Genomic DNA, 17,071 nt, shown 5'->3' with positions numbered 1-17,071 from the left:
TATACATTTCAATGGGAGTAATAGGACAACGAAATGTCGCTGATTTCACTACAGAGCAGGACGGATTGTAGGGTAGCAAACATCGTCGGAAAACACGTCTTCAACACTGCAGGTTACCTGGATGTAATTTTTTTCAGCTAACAAGAAACATGGTCTGACTCCTACCTAACTATATAAAGAGTAACTGAAGGTTAAATGCAGCTAATATGTCTTGTTTTAAGCCAGGCACCAGGTATCACAGAGAGAAGTAAAGCAAGTGTGTAAGTTCATCTCTGAATGTTTGTAAAGCATTCCAGCGTTAAGCTTAACAACCGATATATGGAGACTGCCTCTTCTCTCTCCCTCCCTCTCCTGCTGCTACTTCAATCATGAAACTGATTAATGATCAGCTGATCGGCTTTTCTGTCGCGAGTCCGTCTCTCTTGTTTGTTTATCGCCCACTTTGTGCCAGAAAGAGGAAACCAGCGGCTGAACAACAGCAGCACGTTTAACCTTGATAAGCTGTTGTTAGAATTTATTTAATATTACTTTCTACACCAGGATCCTTTTCTACGTAGCTGACGGCTGGTAACTGTGCAGGGGCGGATCTAGCAAAGTTTAGCCAGGGGGGCCGATAGGGCATGAACAGGGAAAAGGGGGGCACAAAGACATACTTTTCTTTCTTATTCTCTTTCTTAATCTGATGTAAAATGTATAGAAGTCCATTACTGTATATAGTAACTATTAAGTCTAATATACCCTAGTAAGCTATAGTACTTTTTCCTTTGGGAAGGCACCATATGTGCAGTCTGCAGTTCTGTTGAAGAAAGATGTTGAATCTATTTAATTATTCTTGAAAAATAATTGATTTCTGTGCAATTTGTGTTCACACTGTATCAAATTAAAGTTGATTGCGTTGATTAAGCATCATGAGGTGGTGGGTGATTCCCTATTTTTTCTTTTTTGCTTGGAGTTTGCAACCCTATTAGTTAGGTTGCTTACTCTTTAAAATACCAGAATAGGGAGGATAGAGTAGGTTTAAGTTTATTAGATTGATCAGTATTGCTGAACTATGAAATATTTTGGGTGCAGTGTATTTTTTGCATACAGGTATAACAGAATAGCTTTAGTGTTTTTTTTTTTAAACTTGAGTTTGAACTTATACAAAATGCAGCAAGATATTAAAAAAACAGTTTTATTGATTAAAAAACACACTTTATCGGATTCATATCGGTATCGGCCGATATCCAAATTTATGATATCGGTATCGGACATAAAAAAGTGGTATCGTGCCATCTCTAGTAATTTGGTTACCAGTCTGGCAGGTATGATGGTATCGAAACCCGGTTCTTGTTGAGAACCGGTTCCCACTGTTTCAATTCCTTGGAATTGGTTGCCATTTTTGCAAACGATTCCCTTATCGATTCCAGTCGCCCCAAAAGACGTCACCGCGTTGCGGCGCGTCATTTACCTGACAGGAAACATGGCGGCTCAAACGCTAAAAAGTTTGGTCATACTTTACGAGAACGGATGACAACAGGGCAACTTGCAATACTTGCAAAGTAGATATTTCATTTAAGGGAGGAAACACTACGAATATGCAAAAGCATTTGCTCACAAAACACGCGATGAATGTCGTGTTTTTAATTCCGCTCCGGACTCGTGAATCTCAACCCAGCAGCAGCGGTAACGTTTGCACGTCCTCTCCCGTTAATGCGGCAGGTAAATAATCAACTAACAGTGCATATTATGTTAGCGCGATCTGCCTTATTGCAAAACCTGCCATTACTGTGCATTTAGGTGACCATGATGAGAGAGACAGACAGAGTCTGGCTGGCTCAGATGCTGGCAGTTTTCGCTGCAGTCTACCGGTAGCGTCTCCTTTCAGGCCAGAATGTCACCGAGCAGTGACTAAGTTTGTGGTTAAAGGCATTTGTCTACGGTGGCCCTGAAGTGCAAATCACACCAACAAATTGCTAAACACAACAACAAAATTGAGAGGCCCTGAAGTGCAAATCACACCAACAAATTGCTAAACACAACAACAAAATTGAGAGGCCCTGAAGTGCAAATCACACCAACAAATTGCTAAACACAACAACAAAATTGAGAAACACAAAAACAAATGGAGAATCACAAAACAAAATTGAGAAGCACAAAAACAAAACTGAGAATCAGAAAATCAAATTAAGAAGCACAAAAACAAAATTGAGAAGCACAAAAACAAAACTGAGAATCACAAAATCAAATTAAGAAGCACAAAAACAAAATTGAGAAGCACAAAAACAAAACTGAGAATCACAAAATCAAATTAAGAAGCACAAAAACAAAACTGAGAATCACAAAATCAAATTAAGAAGCACAAAAACAAAATTGAGAAGCACAAAAACAAAACTGAGAATCACAAAATCAAATTAAGAAGCACAAAAACAAAACTGAGAAGCACAAAAACAAAACTGAGAATCACAAAATCAAATTAAGAAGCACAAAAACAAAATTTAGAAGCACAAAAACAAAACTGAAAATCACAAAATCAAATTAAGAAGCACAAAAACAAAACTGAGAATCACAAAATCAAATTAAGAAGCACAAAAACAAAATTGAGAAGCACAAAAACAAAACTGAAAATCACAAAATCAAATTAAGAAGCACAAAAACAAAAGAAGAATCACAAAAACAAATTGAGAATCACAAAAACAAAATTGAGAATCACAAAAACAAAACTGAGAATCACAAAATCAAATTAAGAAGCACAAAAACAAAATTGAGAATCACAAAAACAAAACTGAGAATCACAAAATCAAATTAAGAAGCACAAAAACAAAACTGAAAATCACAAAATCAAATTAAGAAGCACAAAACAAAACTGAGAATCACAAAATCAAATTAAGAAGCACAAAAACAAAAGAAGAATCACAAAAACAAATTGAGAAGCACAATTACATTAAGAAAACCGGAAAGGGTAGGTACCAGTCGGCAACAGGAGACATCACTGATTGGATGTCCGCGCTGTTCGTCTTTAGAACCGGAAGTTACTCTGCCTGTAGCGCATTTCGTTTGAAGAAGAATGGCGGAATGTTTTGTCCTAGCTGTGGGAAAAAGCTGGTTGAGGAGTCACCGAACTTTTGCAGCGACTGTGGCGAGAGGCTTTATCACGCATCTTGCATCGGAGACACTTCACTCCCATTGAGTAAGTTAATAAGCATAATAAAATGTTTGTTATTTATTGATTTATTAGCCTAGCGTTAGCTGTTTCCAGACCATAGCAGACCAGAGGGCTGTTCCACTAAGCGAGCTCAGAAAATCGAGGCTCATTTGAAAATGCACGCAGCTGTCAAAATGACTGCTCAAGACCTTTCTAGTAGTGAAGGTTTGAGGGCAGTTCTAGTGTTAACAAACCTCGCAGCTAGGGTGCCACGGACCAGACTTGTCCACAAGCATATTGCATAATGAATGAGCAGAAAGACTGCAGGTTAGCCTCATTCCTGGAACCGAATTTGGGGCAATCGAGCCTGGATTTTCAGAGTGAGCCTGGCTTTTGGGATTAGCTTGCTTCGTGGAACAGTCCTCTGAGCATTTCCACAACTGAAACGATAATAAATTAGTTCATTTATTATGTTTGGTTAACTTTAGGAACTAACACTATTATGTGTCTATACATTAAAACTTACTGGTGTAGAATTGTATTGGTCAATAGTATCAGTTACAATGTCATTCCTTGGTAGAAATTTTCTAGTGAGATTATTCAGTGTTGTCCTTATTTGCGTGTTGTGTGGACAATGGAATGTCACATGAATGAATGTCTTTAATGTGTGACATTGTAGTACATTTTTCCTTTGTTTCCCTTTAGCATCACAGACTACCTCAAACTGCCCGACTCCAACCTTCAGCACCTTCTTAGAATACAGAAAAAAGAAAAATGAAGAGAGGCAAAGGTTTTCTGAAGGGAGGAAGGGCTTAAAGAAAAAGGAAAAACGAAAGGTTCAGGTAGTTTGGCTAGCTCTGTCTGAAAACAAGTTGAGGTTAATTTTCTAATGACATTCTTTTGTTATTCCTTAGGGGAGTTGTGTAAAAATGTTCAGTGTAGTAAAGCTATCCAGAATAAGAACAATTGTTTACGAGTAATTGTACATTTAGGTTGTCAGGAAGATCCCTCTTTTGCAGTTAATAAATATTCAAGTTTGAATAGATCTGCTTAGAGTCATATTAGTATCTACTTGGCCCATTGTTCATGTCTTTTTCCTTACAGATAAATGTCGGCTTGATGACCATTAAAAAGGGTGGTTTGAAGCCATACCGTGGAAAAACTATTTTCCTAACAACAGACCCTGACGCTACTGCCACAAGTCTGCTCAATCAAGCTGTTAAAAAAATGAAGGACTTTAACAAAGATCTAAAAGATGGACCTTTCCTTCTTCTGTATCCGGATGGCACTGAGGTCATTACTGTCCCTGGAACACAAAGACCATTTACACTTGAGGCTTATAAGGCTGAAGTTGGCAAGCCTTATCAAAGAATCACTGTTTTCATCTGCTTGAAGAGTGACTTTGAAGATGGTAAGCTGCTAATGTTTGTTTGGATTTTGACACACATTCCCTTAGTTTCAACAACTGCTAATTTTGAAATTGTGAAATGATAACATTACGCATAAAGCACCCAAGTCAATAGCATACCTACATTAAAATGGTGAATGGCCTGTATTTGATATAGCACCTTCTAGGGTTCTACAACCCCCCCAAGACACTTCACAACAAAACCAGTCATTCACCCACACACATTCACACACTGCTGGTGATTAGCTACAATGTGGACACAACTGTCCTGGGACTCACTGACTGAAGCAAGGCTGCTGTACACAGATGCCACCTATCCCTCCCACTACCACCACCTGGCATGGAGGGTGAAGTGTCTTGCCCAAGGACACAACGACTGTGACAGACTGAGCAGGGCTCAAACCTTCAACCTTTTGATTACAGGGCGGGCTTTTAACTCCTCTGCCACCATTGTGCCCTAAATTAGCTTGTATATGTTATGTTTCTTCCTGGAAACATGAAATTCAGCCATTTTTGGATCTACTGAGTCATGAGTTTTCAATGCTAACTTTATGCCTTTCGTATTAATCTATTATTGATGATCAAATAAAGTTTCATACATTAATATGAATTTAGTTAGCTTAGCTTGATTTGTTTTCATGTTTTGTAGTTGGAGAAAACTCAGACTTGTCTGACTCTGACCCAGAGATTGTTATTAAAAGGCCCTCTGAGTTTGATCTTGCTGATACACTGGTAAGTACAATTTAAAATTTTTATAGAGTTTTCTTGTTGTTTAGCCACCACCATTTGCCTCAGTTCAGTAAAACAGTTAATAGTTATATGTGAAATACATTTTGTGTGTGTGTGTGTGTGTGTGCGTGCTCGCGTGCGTGTGTTTGTTTGTTTGTTTGTTTCAGCCATGGGAACTTCAACATGAAAGCAGTCCTTTTCAGAAAGCGGCAGAATATGAGTAAGTGATATTTTAAGAACATGTAATCTTTTACTGTTTTTTGCCTACACTTTGTATTAATGAGATATACACTTTTGTCATTCATTCTGTATATGGTTTTTGGAACATGGACTACAATACTTGTATTGCTTGTTTATTAATCAAGATGCTTAAATATTTTCAAAGTGTCAATTAATATTTTCACAGTACACAACAAAAATGCTTTTCTTTGTTCTCTAAGGAAGGGTGCTGGGGATCTTGTGCTTGCTAATGAAGTACAACAGGTAAAAAACTATTTTATTAGTAAAACAGTGCAGCAGACAATCTCCACCGCCTTTACTTTGCAATTAGATAACGATTCACTGTTTGCTTATTACATTCATTGTTATTATACAATGCATTTCACATCCTCAATTTTCATACTATCAATAGATTATAACATCCACCTCTTAAAGGTACAATAAGTCATACCGGTACATGAAATAATCACAAAGCAGTCTAATGTCTCAATCATGTTGGAATTATTGAGATTTAAATTTATAATCTGAATACGTACTTCCTGGCCACATTATTTTATAGAAGAGAAGGTCTAACTTTAGGCCTACAAGGTCTTGACAGGAAATACAGGCTTGTGCAGAGTATGCTTTGCAAAAGTGAAACTGAAAGCAGAGTCTGAGTGCAAGTATTTTGAGCAGGTTATTTTATTATGCATTTATATCTTTGATTAAGCTTTGATTAAGTTTTTAAGTTTTAAGAGTTAAGCAGTCTCGTTTATATTTTGAGTAACATCATTTGAGTGTGACATTTAGTCTAGAGATTACACATACAGTTTCAGTTGTGTACGTGCTGGCCTTCTGTCTAGTGGAAAGGTTACAAGGTCTAGCTGGGGAGCTGAGAGGTGAAACAAAGTGCAAGCAGAGGCTGACACATACACACACACACACACATCGTAGATAGACTCAGTTATATAGGTAAAAGTTAATCTTATGTTTTGCTTGCAACTGCAAAATTGTGCGTGCATATGTGACTGTTTGATGAAGAAGCAGGTGCAGGATGTTCCAGAGACAAGCGACAGCGAAGGCGAGCTGAGGGGAAGCACCTGGATGGAGACGCAACGATGTTCTTTTTAAACTATGTTAAAAGTCATTGTGGTTTTGGACTGACGTATGTTTTACTGAATCTGCTTGGCAACAGAAGGGGGGCTGTACTGTTTCACCCCTATAAATATTGGGTTCTGACTATTGTAAGAGAGTTCAACACTGAATCTGTACAGTGTTGGCTCCACGCTGCGTGTATTCATTAAAATGTCGTCTAATTGCACCCGGCAGGATCAGTGGTCATTATTTTGGTCTACCTCCTCAATTTCTGAACCCTTAACATTTGGGGGCTCGTCCGGTGAAAGGGGGAATTTTGGAGGTGTAGACGGAGAGATCCGGGGTCTGTGGTGATTAGACGGGCAGACGCTAGTCAGTGGTGAAAGTGAGGAGGCATTCCCCGGGGCATTTAAAGGTAAGACACTGCCTGTTGAAATATATTTCCAAAAGGTGTCACATTGGGCATGTCAAATTAAAGCCTAATCACTGAAATTACTGGTGAATGTCTGTTTTGATTTTGGTGAAAATCTCATGAGAATTGAAATTGAAATAAGGATAATGAAAGTGATAAAGTACAGTACTGAGGTTTGAAAGCAGTTGGACTGCTAAGTGTATTTAGAGTGTTAGGGAATTTGGTCATTGTGTGGGTTAGAGTCCCATTGGTCATACAATCCTGAAGAAGTTTCTCGGAGGTGACGCTCCCTGCTGGATAGAGAAATTTATCCTTCACCTAGCGGCGACTAGGGATCGTTTCGGGCAACATCCGAGGAGTACTGGGGAATCTCCGAAATTGTTGGGGATTGTCCTCAATCTTAATTCTGGTTCGGATTTATAGATTGTTGTTCAAATTACTCTAAATTGTTCTAGGACGACAGCGGCGTCTGTTAAGAAGCGCATTTTCTCCTTGGTAACGCTTGCGCCTGGGCAGGACGCTGACCCTTGACCTACCGGCGAGTAGGGATAGTACCGTCGACAGCGGGGAAGGAATGTTGGGAACCTTCAAAACTGCTAGGAGTTAAAGTCTCCTATTTCTGCGCTTTTTTGGGTACTGGTAAATTAAGTTAGGGCTAGAAATCTGGACGGAGCAGTTAAAGTCTGTTCTGGTGAAGTGGATGCAAAAAAGTCTGGGACTTGATCGGTTGGACCGTTAGGTTATATTGTCGAAATTTGTTAGGAACCACGAGGCCTAAAATCTGTGCAGTTGTAATTATAAGACGTCTCTGTAATATAAACTATGAGATCTTTGTCTGACAGGAGTCTCTGTGTCAGCAGTGCACTGCCGGATGTGCACTGATGGTGTGTGTGTGAGAATGCAAATGAGGAGCCGTGACGTGCAGGAACATGGTTGCTTTCGGTTTTGTGTGTTATCTAGCTTGATAACTATTGTTTGTAGATGTTTTCAAAAGCCTGTGACTGAGATGTTGCTCACCAGAATTGTATAAATAGAGTGTGAATTGATTACTGTAGATGTATAGGAGTTGACTGACTTTTGATAGATATATATAGATTGAGTGCATTGTACAGTACCTAAGACCAATATATTATTTTAAAGTAGTAACCTATCTTGAGCCACAAATGCTGGTGTGTTTTATTTTTTCAGTTATGTGTGTGCTGTGAGAATGATTAGAGGTTTAAATTGTTTTTCTTTGACTTGCTTTTATGATTATGAAAAGCATGTCTAAAATACTCCTAGGAGAGTGTATTTTGAGTGATTTTAACTGTGTGAATGATGTAAGTATTTGAGTGACTGTGCGTGATTTGTATAAAATAAGTAAATAGGTAATAATAACACTCAGGAGGTTGATAGTAGAGTGAGTGAAAAAGTGGAAGTTTGAGAGAAAAGGCAGTGTGTGTGAGACGATTCATGATGTCTGAAAGAGGTTAGAATATTTAAAAGTGTGCAGGAAATAAAGGTGTATTTTAGATTAAGATTTAGTAGAATTAAAGAGGGTCTGTAGACTATAAATACGATGAAAAACAAAAGAGTTAGATTAGTCTGAAGAAACAGGAAATATGGCTCTGTGTGCCTGTGTGTGTGCGTAACCGGGGCTGCATGCCCATAAAAGGAACGGAGTGTGTGAAGAGAGAACCCAGAGAGAGAGACGAGTTAAACTCTGGGTGGAGAAAGCACAGAAAAGAAAAGAAATGAAAAGGATATTAATTGTATGCTTTAGTGTGTTAATACAGGTGGAGTTCTCTCAACCTGGAACCCTGAGTACAGCAGCAAAAGCATAGATCAACACAATTGGGAAAACAGGCCAGTTTTTTGGCTAAAAGTTGATAGCTTCACCTGTCACTTTGTCCGGACTCTGAGAAGAAGCTCAAAGGCCAGTTAATCTCCTGATGAAGACCGATAGAACATCGTGGATCAACAGCAGACAAAAGGAACCGAACCATTAACACTGACGACACCAGCATCAGCATATAAGAAATTCACCTGATGACAACATGTACTGTGAATTACAGGCTGGGCAGTTGAACAGTGGGATAAAGAACTGTGGAAAAGCATTGGGCACTGAGTGTCATGTTTGCCATGCTTGAAGTAATTTTGGAAGAGAAGACTGAAAAGATGACTGGAGAAGAACAACAGAGCAAATGAAATTGACGGACGACTCCAGGAGTAGAATGAGAAAAACCACGGGATAAAACATGCACGGGGAAACTGGAGGTTGGTAAAGAGCAGTGTGACTGGACTGGGGGGCACTGAGTCGAAGGCACTGAACGTGATATTTTGCCAGACTGGAACTTAACTTAAAAGAAGAATACTGAAACATCAAAACAGAGAAGAAACAGACTGTGTTTGTTGGAGCTTTGAAGCCCGGACAGGACGTCGCCTCAGAAGCTTTTCTCCCCCAGCGTAGCTGCTAATTATCACATGGCCAGATTTATAGTGGTAATGTGAAGAGAGGGACCGGTGTCAGGTGAAGCAGGACAAGTTTGACTGCGAGAATACAGGATATGATTGGGTTGAAATTGAAGGCTGGACTTGTGATGGTTTAGGGAGGTCCACCACGTCACAACAAACAGGTAAATAATAGAAAAGGTAAAATAATGAAAGTAAATAACTGACAACTATATTAATGAATAGAAAACACACATGCACAAATTGTTACATGTGAAATTATTTTTGGAGAGAAGCAGAAGTGAGATAGTTTGACTCCAGAACTCAGAGAAAAGACGCATGAATTAAACCTGATTATAACGTAAGATGCAATGAAGAAACAGCTTACACTGCATTTACATGACCACATAACGCAAGGAAGAACACGCTTACATACATGACATAAGTTGGTATTTCTGACTAGAGGAAGAGAAATGGGTCGTTTAGGTACCCGTGATAATAATGAAAACGTCTCAGTTTTGTTATTTTCAGGAGCAAAGCAGACCTGGACCAATTCTCCACAGCAGCGGTCGGGAGAAATTATAGGTTAACATCAATGGATATGTTAAGGCAAGTTTCTGGTTGAATTGTTCACAGCATGATGTGTCCAGGAACCTGAAAGCAAGCCCTAACTCCTGGCTGAAGACCAGGAGGGCTGTTATTTAAGGTGGGAAATCGAAAAGTTTGGGCTAGTAATTCGGGGAAGGAGAAAACTGACTGTTTAACTGGAGAATTGTGAAGGAGTCTGAAATACTGCAAAGCAACATATGCAAAACCATACATACAAACAGAAAATGCATTAATCTTAAGAAGACAAAGACAAGCTCGTGAAGATTAACTGATTAATGCAAAGATAGTGATTAAACTTGGCTAAAGTACACAAACATATGCAATTTAATCAGCTTGCTAATTGTATGAGTGATAGAATGGTGTGAATGTTTAATAAATAGACTTAAAGCTTGAAGTTGACTCAAAAGAAGTTAGATGACAAGGGAGTGAGCGAAGACACTTCCTGTGTGCGTGTGTGTCGGAGGCTTTCAGTTCAGGAAACAGAGCGGTGACTGTGGAGGATCATTTGGTGAAATATATAAGGGTAAAGTAACAGGATAATTGATTACGGTGGTCAGGTCTGTTCAGGGGGGCAGATTTGGACAGGAAATTTATAATTTAGTGATGATACGTTGTTGTAAAGGGGACTATTGTTGTGTGGAAAACGGTGCAGCTTTTGACGGGGTTTTCGGTGTGTTGAACGGGTGACATTTGGGATTGGTTAAGATTTGTGAGGTTGCTGTTTTTATTTTAATAGAAGGAGTTTTAATAAACATGGACATGTCGAAAAGGGCCCATAGTTTTTGTAGTAGTGCACTTAGAAAAAACCTGTCAGGTGATTTTGTTTTGTACTTTGATGAGCTAATAAGCAGCTCTCTTTTTCTCATTTTTTGTTCTGAAGCAGGCCTGGAAGAGGGTGAGCAGCGCTGACAAAATTCTCGGGAGAACAAAATATAAGGTGGGCTTCTCCGGATTATAATTGGCTGAGGAGAGGGCTCCTTCTGGAGACCTGATTGGTTGTGAGTCTTTGTCTAAAAGGATTGTAGCGATTCAATCCAGACAAAAGCATAAAGGACTATTTTCCTAAAAAGGACAACGAAATAAAACAAATGATTGAGCTCATTTTGCTGATGTGGAGTATCTGATTATTTGGAGGCTCGAGATCAGCAAACATCATGTGTGAATGCGTGTGAGTGAATGTGAGTGACTGGACCAAGGTGGGGGTGAATAAATGTGGACAAACAATTTACCATGCCAGGAAGAGAAATGGGATGTTTTGTTTTGCTTTTGTCATAAGCAGGACGAGTGGAAGACTTAATTCTGGGGATGCTGACTTTTGAGTTGCTTTGAGGGAATTTCTGTTCTACTGACTGGGGTTAGATTTTGGTATTACATTATATTGTTGGGTGAAGGCTTGATGCTATAGGGGAAACATCTTTTGATATAACTCATGTTACCATTAACAGAAGAAACACGTTTCATATTTTGCTGCTATTTCTGCTGCTATTTTTTATAATCTATTTGTTTGATGATTGTGCTGTTTTGGGGTTTCTTTCTTATAACACAGATTGGATCATAAAGGGGGAGAGTTGGTTATGAAATGTAAAGTACAGGTTTTTGTTTCCAGGAAGTTCCAAGGATCCAGACTTTGCATGGAGCAAGGAGTTTGAGAAGATTTGACATAATGATTAAATTGATTTTATACAAGGCGAACTCCTAACTCTTGAGCCACGATCACCCTGACATTTTTATGTCGTCTAATTGCACCCGGCAGGATCAGTGGTCATTATTTTGGTCTACCTCCTCAATTTCTGAACCCTTAACAGAAGGAAGGTTACATTGAAACTAACTGTGTATGACTCGTCTTTGTCATCTAGAATCTTCTGGCGCTGATCCGTAGCCATGAAACTCATGGAACGGGAGGAGGGAGAGTCACTCGTTTGTTTATAAAGATAGACTGCAGTACACAAATTTGACCACAGGATGTTCTTCTTATTTCATTCTTACTTATTGTACCTTTAGATAATCTATTGGGATAGGGAACCTAAGGTACATCCATCTACTTCCGGACCATGGGTCCCCTACTGCTAAAAAAATAGGAGTCTATGAGCCAATAAAAATTATTTTCTGATCCCGTTTGATGTGTGCCATGGATTTAAAATATGATGTCCGTGAAGTATATAAACACATTTTGATGCCAAAAAGTGCTTAAGCGACAGGTGGCAAAGGTTATTTTAGGTTTTGTTTGAAAAGACGTGGCGAAATGTAAATGTTCGTCTCACAAAATTGACATCATCGAACCAGACACAGAGAAGAGGAAAAGCTTAGTTTTGTTTAGCGAGCTTCGAATCCTTCTTCCAGGATGATGTGGAGAAAACCACTATAAATCTGGCCATGTGATAATTAGCAGCTACGCTGGGGGAGAAAAGCTTCTGAGGCGACGTCATATTTGCGACATCTGACTTGTAGTCATTTTAATGACGAATTTTTACAAGCTAACAAATCTCAAATTACATTACAGACATAGTCGAAACACAATTATTTATTATTTAAATTGAAGTACAACATATGTGTGATTCAGAGAGTAAGGCAAAGCAGACCAGAAAATAACTTTTATAGCTCCATTCACTTCCATTCATTTTTCTTTTGTTCAGGGACCCATGAGCAGACCAGAAGGGGAGGAGACTTAGGCTCCCTATATTAAAATAATTATCAATTGGTCAAATATGAATTTTCATTCATCCTCATTTCTGTATTTCCAGGTCATAGATTTGGAAGAAGAAAACGATACAGGCACTACTGAATGCCTCACTGTCGAGAGCTCCTGTTACAGGTGCGTTGTATCTTGAGTAATTATTCCAGAGGGTTGCACAAAATATATACACACAATTATTGTAAATGTATGTAGTTTGACTCTTTTACATTAGATTCTTCAGAAAAAAAAATAGTAGAATCGTTCTATAAAACTGGAACTGCATGTTTATGCATTTGTCTTTTTGCATCTACTCTTTGTGTACATGTTTTCACTCTGCAGAAACTACACACAGCTGTTTGATCCGATTGTGATTGATGATGAAGATCCTACTCCTAACGAAGCCAAAGCTGAGCCCCCAGAAGAACCTGTGTTAGTAATTTAAACATTTGAATCCAATTAACCGCCATCTTGTTCTGTACAAGACATCATGCAATCATGAGAGAAGTATATACACCTTTAAAAAAAAAGTTTCCCTTTTTTTTAGAGACACCAATTTGCAGGCACATGAAATTATTGCAAATTTGGCACTGGAACTTGACCACAAGAAGGTCAGCAGGTTCAGTATATCAAGGTCAGCTGTATGGGATGGAGCTGTTAGAGGATTTCGACGCAGCACATACTCTGACAACTACGACATGTTCATCAAGTTTAATGATGATGCTGGCAGCTTTGAAGAAGGTTTGGATACAAGTGGCCCGAGGCGTGAATTCCTCACACTTCTTATGGGCAGTCCGAGAAATCGCCCCATCTTTGATGGACCTCCAGAGAGCCGTTATCTTGTATATAATTCAAGAGGTGGATGTTTTCTCCGTAATTATTACAATGGAAATTTTAATAAAAATTGGCTTATTTTTTTCATTAGCATATTTAATAGCAATTAACCATGATAATTATGTGCCCTGTCTAACAGCTGCCAGGCAAGATGAGTACTTTTTAGCAGGAAAGATGATCGCTGTATCCATTGTGCATGGGGGACCAGCACTACATTTCCTCTCCAAGAACCTGGTCAACCACATCACAGGGAATCAGAGTTTCAGCGCCACTGTAGAAGATGTGCAAGATGAGGAGATCACAAAAGTTCTACATCAGGTAGAAAATTACCTAGGCTCAGGGAATGGGTTTACTTAGAAGACACTTGGGGCCAGTTTAAAAGATTTAATCAGGATAAAAGTTGTCCGGGTTGGATCATATCTTGAAAGTAGGTTCAAGGTAGATTCTGTAATCTGAAAGGACAGATTTCCACCTCCCAACAACACAAGTGAAATAACAAATTGATTATTTTTTTAATCCAATGTTTGAATGAATCGTAAAAGTAGTGAAAATTATATTTTTGTTTTTCTTACAGTAAACCTTTTTTTTTTTTTATAGGTCCTGAAAGCTGAATCAGAGGAGTCTTTGCATGATCTTATTTTGCAAAACAGCACAATCTTCCAAACTGCTGGATGCCTCAGAAACGTCAAGCCTTGTGAGAAACAAGCATTTGTGGAGGAGTACCTCAGATGGTACATCTTTGAAAGAAACCAAAGTGTCATTCAACGGTAAACTCATTACTCCTTTTAAATTCAGGATGGCCAGTTGCTCATCACAGCAGCCACTGACATTTTCAGACCTTCAGATGTATATGAAAAAACTGATTCAGTAGCATCCGTGTGATCTGATGAACAACAAGTTAATTCCTGAGCCACTGTCGCACGCTATTAACCTTTTGACACTAGAACTCTAATTTAGTATACATTTATTGTTCACAATGACCCATAATAATCATAGTCATGCAACATGATTAATTTTTCAGTTATTTATAAAAAGAGGTGATCCCTTGTTTGACACACTTGTTTATTCCAGTGTGAAAGCACTATTTTTTTTTAAATGCTGAAATCCCAATGAGCTCTTCTTTTTTTGCTGTCACAGTTAATTTCTGAGCACTATGAATTGTTTTTGTGTATGAGTGATTCTATGCATTTGAAATCTGTCCAAATTTATAATGAAAGATCTAGTAGGTAAAGACATTTAAACACAATTTAGAAGACTGCAATAGTTATAGCTATAAACCAATTATTAATTATTTGTCTATCCTTTGCAGATTTAAAGATGGACTGGAAAATCTGAATTTTTTTAAGTGCACTGCAACAACATTCCAGTGTGCTGGCCCCACTCCTATGCTTCTCTGCCAAGGCCCTGACTGCTTCAGAACTGGAGAGCATGTTCAGACCAGATCTCAGCCCAGCAGGAAGCAACAAGCGGCATAAGGAGGTCCTAACACTTGGCTTTTGGGCAGATTATCTCCTTGATTGTGAAGGTTTGAATGGCCGTTTTTATTTGTTTATAGTTTTATGAAAGGAGAGGTAAGGAAATAAATTTTCTGTAATGTACTACAGTGTTTACTTTCTTCTTTCAGAGAAGGCAACAGCAGTGTGTCTGGAAGATTTGATGATGTTTGCCACAGGGCTGAGGGCAGTTCCACCGGCAGGAATGGCACCACCACCATGCATCCAGTTTTTAAGTGATTCGCCTTTTCCAGTTGCAAACACCTGTGCAAATACTCTGAAGCTACCCATCTGTGACTCATACAGCATCTTTAAGGCCAACATGGACTTTGGAATTCAAAATGCTCCAGGATTTGGATGTTCTTAAATCAGCAAGGTCATCAAGTTACAGTTACTGAGTTACCCTGTTAGTTCAGCTGCCGTTGGCACACTACTTAACACATTCATGTGACAAGCAACTTCCATATTGTTAAACATTTAGTTGTTTTAGTTGTTTTTTCTGAATATTGTGTATGTTGGAAAAGTGACAGAAATGCTGGACACTATTTGTAAATGGTTTTATTAAAGAAAATTTTAAATGTTTCCTTGTGGTTAAATGTTAATATTTAAATCCATGCCAGTTGCTGTATATTATGAACAATATTATATTCAATTTAGCAAGAGGGAAAGGAAACACTACTAACATTAAAAAATGAAGGAAAAACAGAAGGGCTGGAGCACTCAAGTAAGTCCAAAGGTTTTATTAGGTGCAAAAAAAGGAAAGAAACTAACGTTTCGACACCGTGTGTGTCTTCGTCAGAGTAACTCTGACAAATGTCATTACAAACTGAAGTTCAGTTGGTATCTAAAACCCAGCTATGTCCTTCAGTGCCAAATACAGTTCTGTGGCCGATTCCCAGTCTTGTGGCTGCTGCAGTGTGTTTTGTTGTACAGCCTGTTGTAAATATTCCTCAATGTTTGGATCACCACACAATCCAACCGGTAGCCCCTCCTCGGGAAACACATCCAGTTCCCTCTCCTCAACAGCAAATCCACAGTCTCTTGAACCATATCTGCAAAATGAAAATAGAACAGTGAAGGATTTTTTGCTGACAATATGGAACTATATAAATCAACGCATGCAGTGACATGTTATAAACTGCTCTATCATACTTATGTGTAAAATTATGAATATATATTAACCAACTTAAGCAATAACACCTTGCATTTAGTTTGATGCAAAAGGTTAATTAATTTTGTTAAGAACTCAAATACCTGTGAGGCAAGAGATAGAGTTCTTTTGGAATCCCCCCTGGACACGATGCAAGTCTGCTTGACCGGATCCTGTGTTTGTTCCAGAGGTCTTTGCATTCATCCAGGTCTTTCTGTAGAACCCCTCTGAAGCAGAATCTCAGCAAGCATTGGTGTTCGTGGCTTCCATTTAAGTTTCCAGAGTCTCTTAGGTCTCCAAAAAAGTCCATCCAAAACTGAGACCTGGGTATATAATTAATATTTAAGAATCAATTTAGCTTTGTTCTTGGTCATTTTATAGGGTTTGTTACATTTTGGTCCCATTTAAAACATGCCACAAATGGATGTCAAACAAAGTAATGCATATTAGTTTTCCATAAATATTGTAGCGACCCTGCAGTAATGTTCTTGTTAAAAATGCTGTATTCTTTTCACTCTGTTCTGTGTGTTGATTGTGAGGAGTGGAGAGTTTGGTCTGAGTTTTTCATTTTGTATTGGCGTCATTAAATCTAGGCAAGCATGCTCATTTCGGCACAACAGCTGACAGTGACCATTTTGAGTTGGTATCACACCAAGACTCTTTACACAGTTTATATAATTGTGAGCTATAACAGCCGGGTTGTTGTTTGTTGCTCCACACACAAGCCACATCAGTCTTCTTGAAAAGCCATCTATACATCCTGACAGGGCCAAGCCAAAGGGTTTCAGTTTATCATAGCCATCTACATGCCATATGTAATTGGGCCCCATGGAGTGATACGTGCGTCTTGTGAACCTCCTTCGAGTTCTCAAAGCGATTCCTTGAGGATTTAGTTGTCTCAGCAGCCTCATAACTACA

At 38.7% G+C, this 17,071-nt stretch overlaps 1 pseudogene; it reads left to right on the top strand.

Annotated features, from left to right (window-relative positions):
* Positions 1-3,059: 3,059 nt before the first annotated feature.
* LOC134632504 (G2/M phase-specific E3 ubiquitin-protein ligase-like) lies at positions 3,060-15,554 on the top strand (annotated as a pseudogene).
* Positions 15,555-17,071: the final 1,517 nt, after the last annotated feature.

Source organism: Pelmatolapia mariae, linkage group LG7 (genome assembly GCF_036321145.2).
Source record: "Pelmatolapia mariae isolate MD_Pm_ZW linkage group LG7, Pm_UMD_F_2, whole genome shotgun sequence".
Classification (NCBI taxonomy): domain Eukaryota; kingdom Metazoa; phylum Chordata; class Actinopteri; order Cichliformes; family Cichlidae; genus Pelmatolapia; species Pelmatolapia mariae.
The sequence above is the reverse complement of the archived record's forward strand: the minus strand, read 5'-3'. Positions and strand labels throughout refer to the sequence as shown.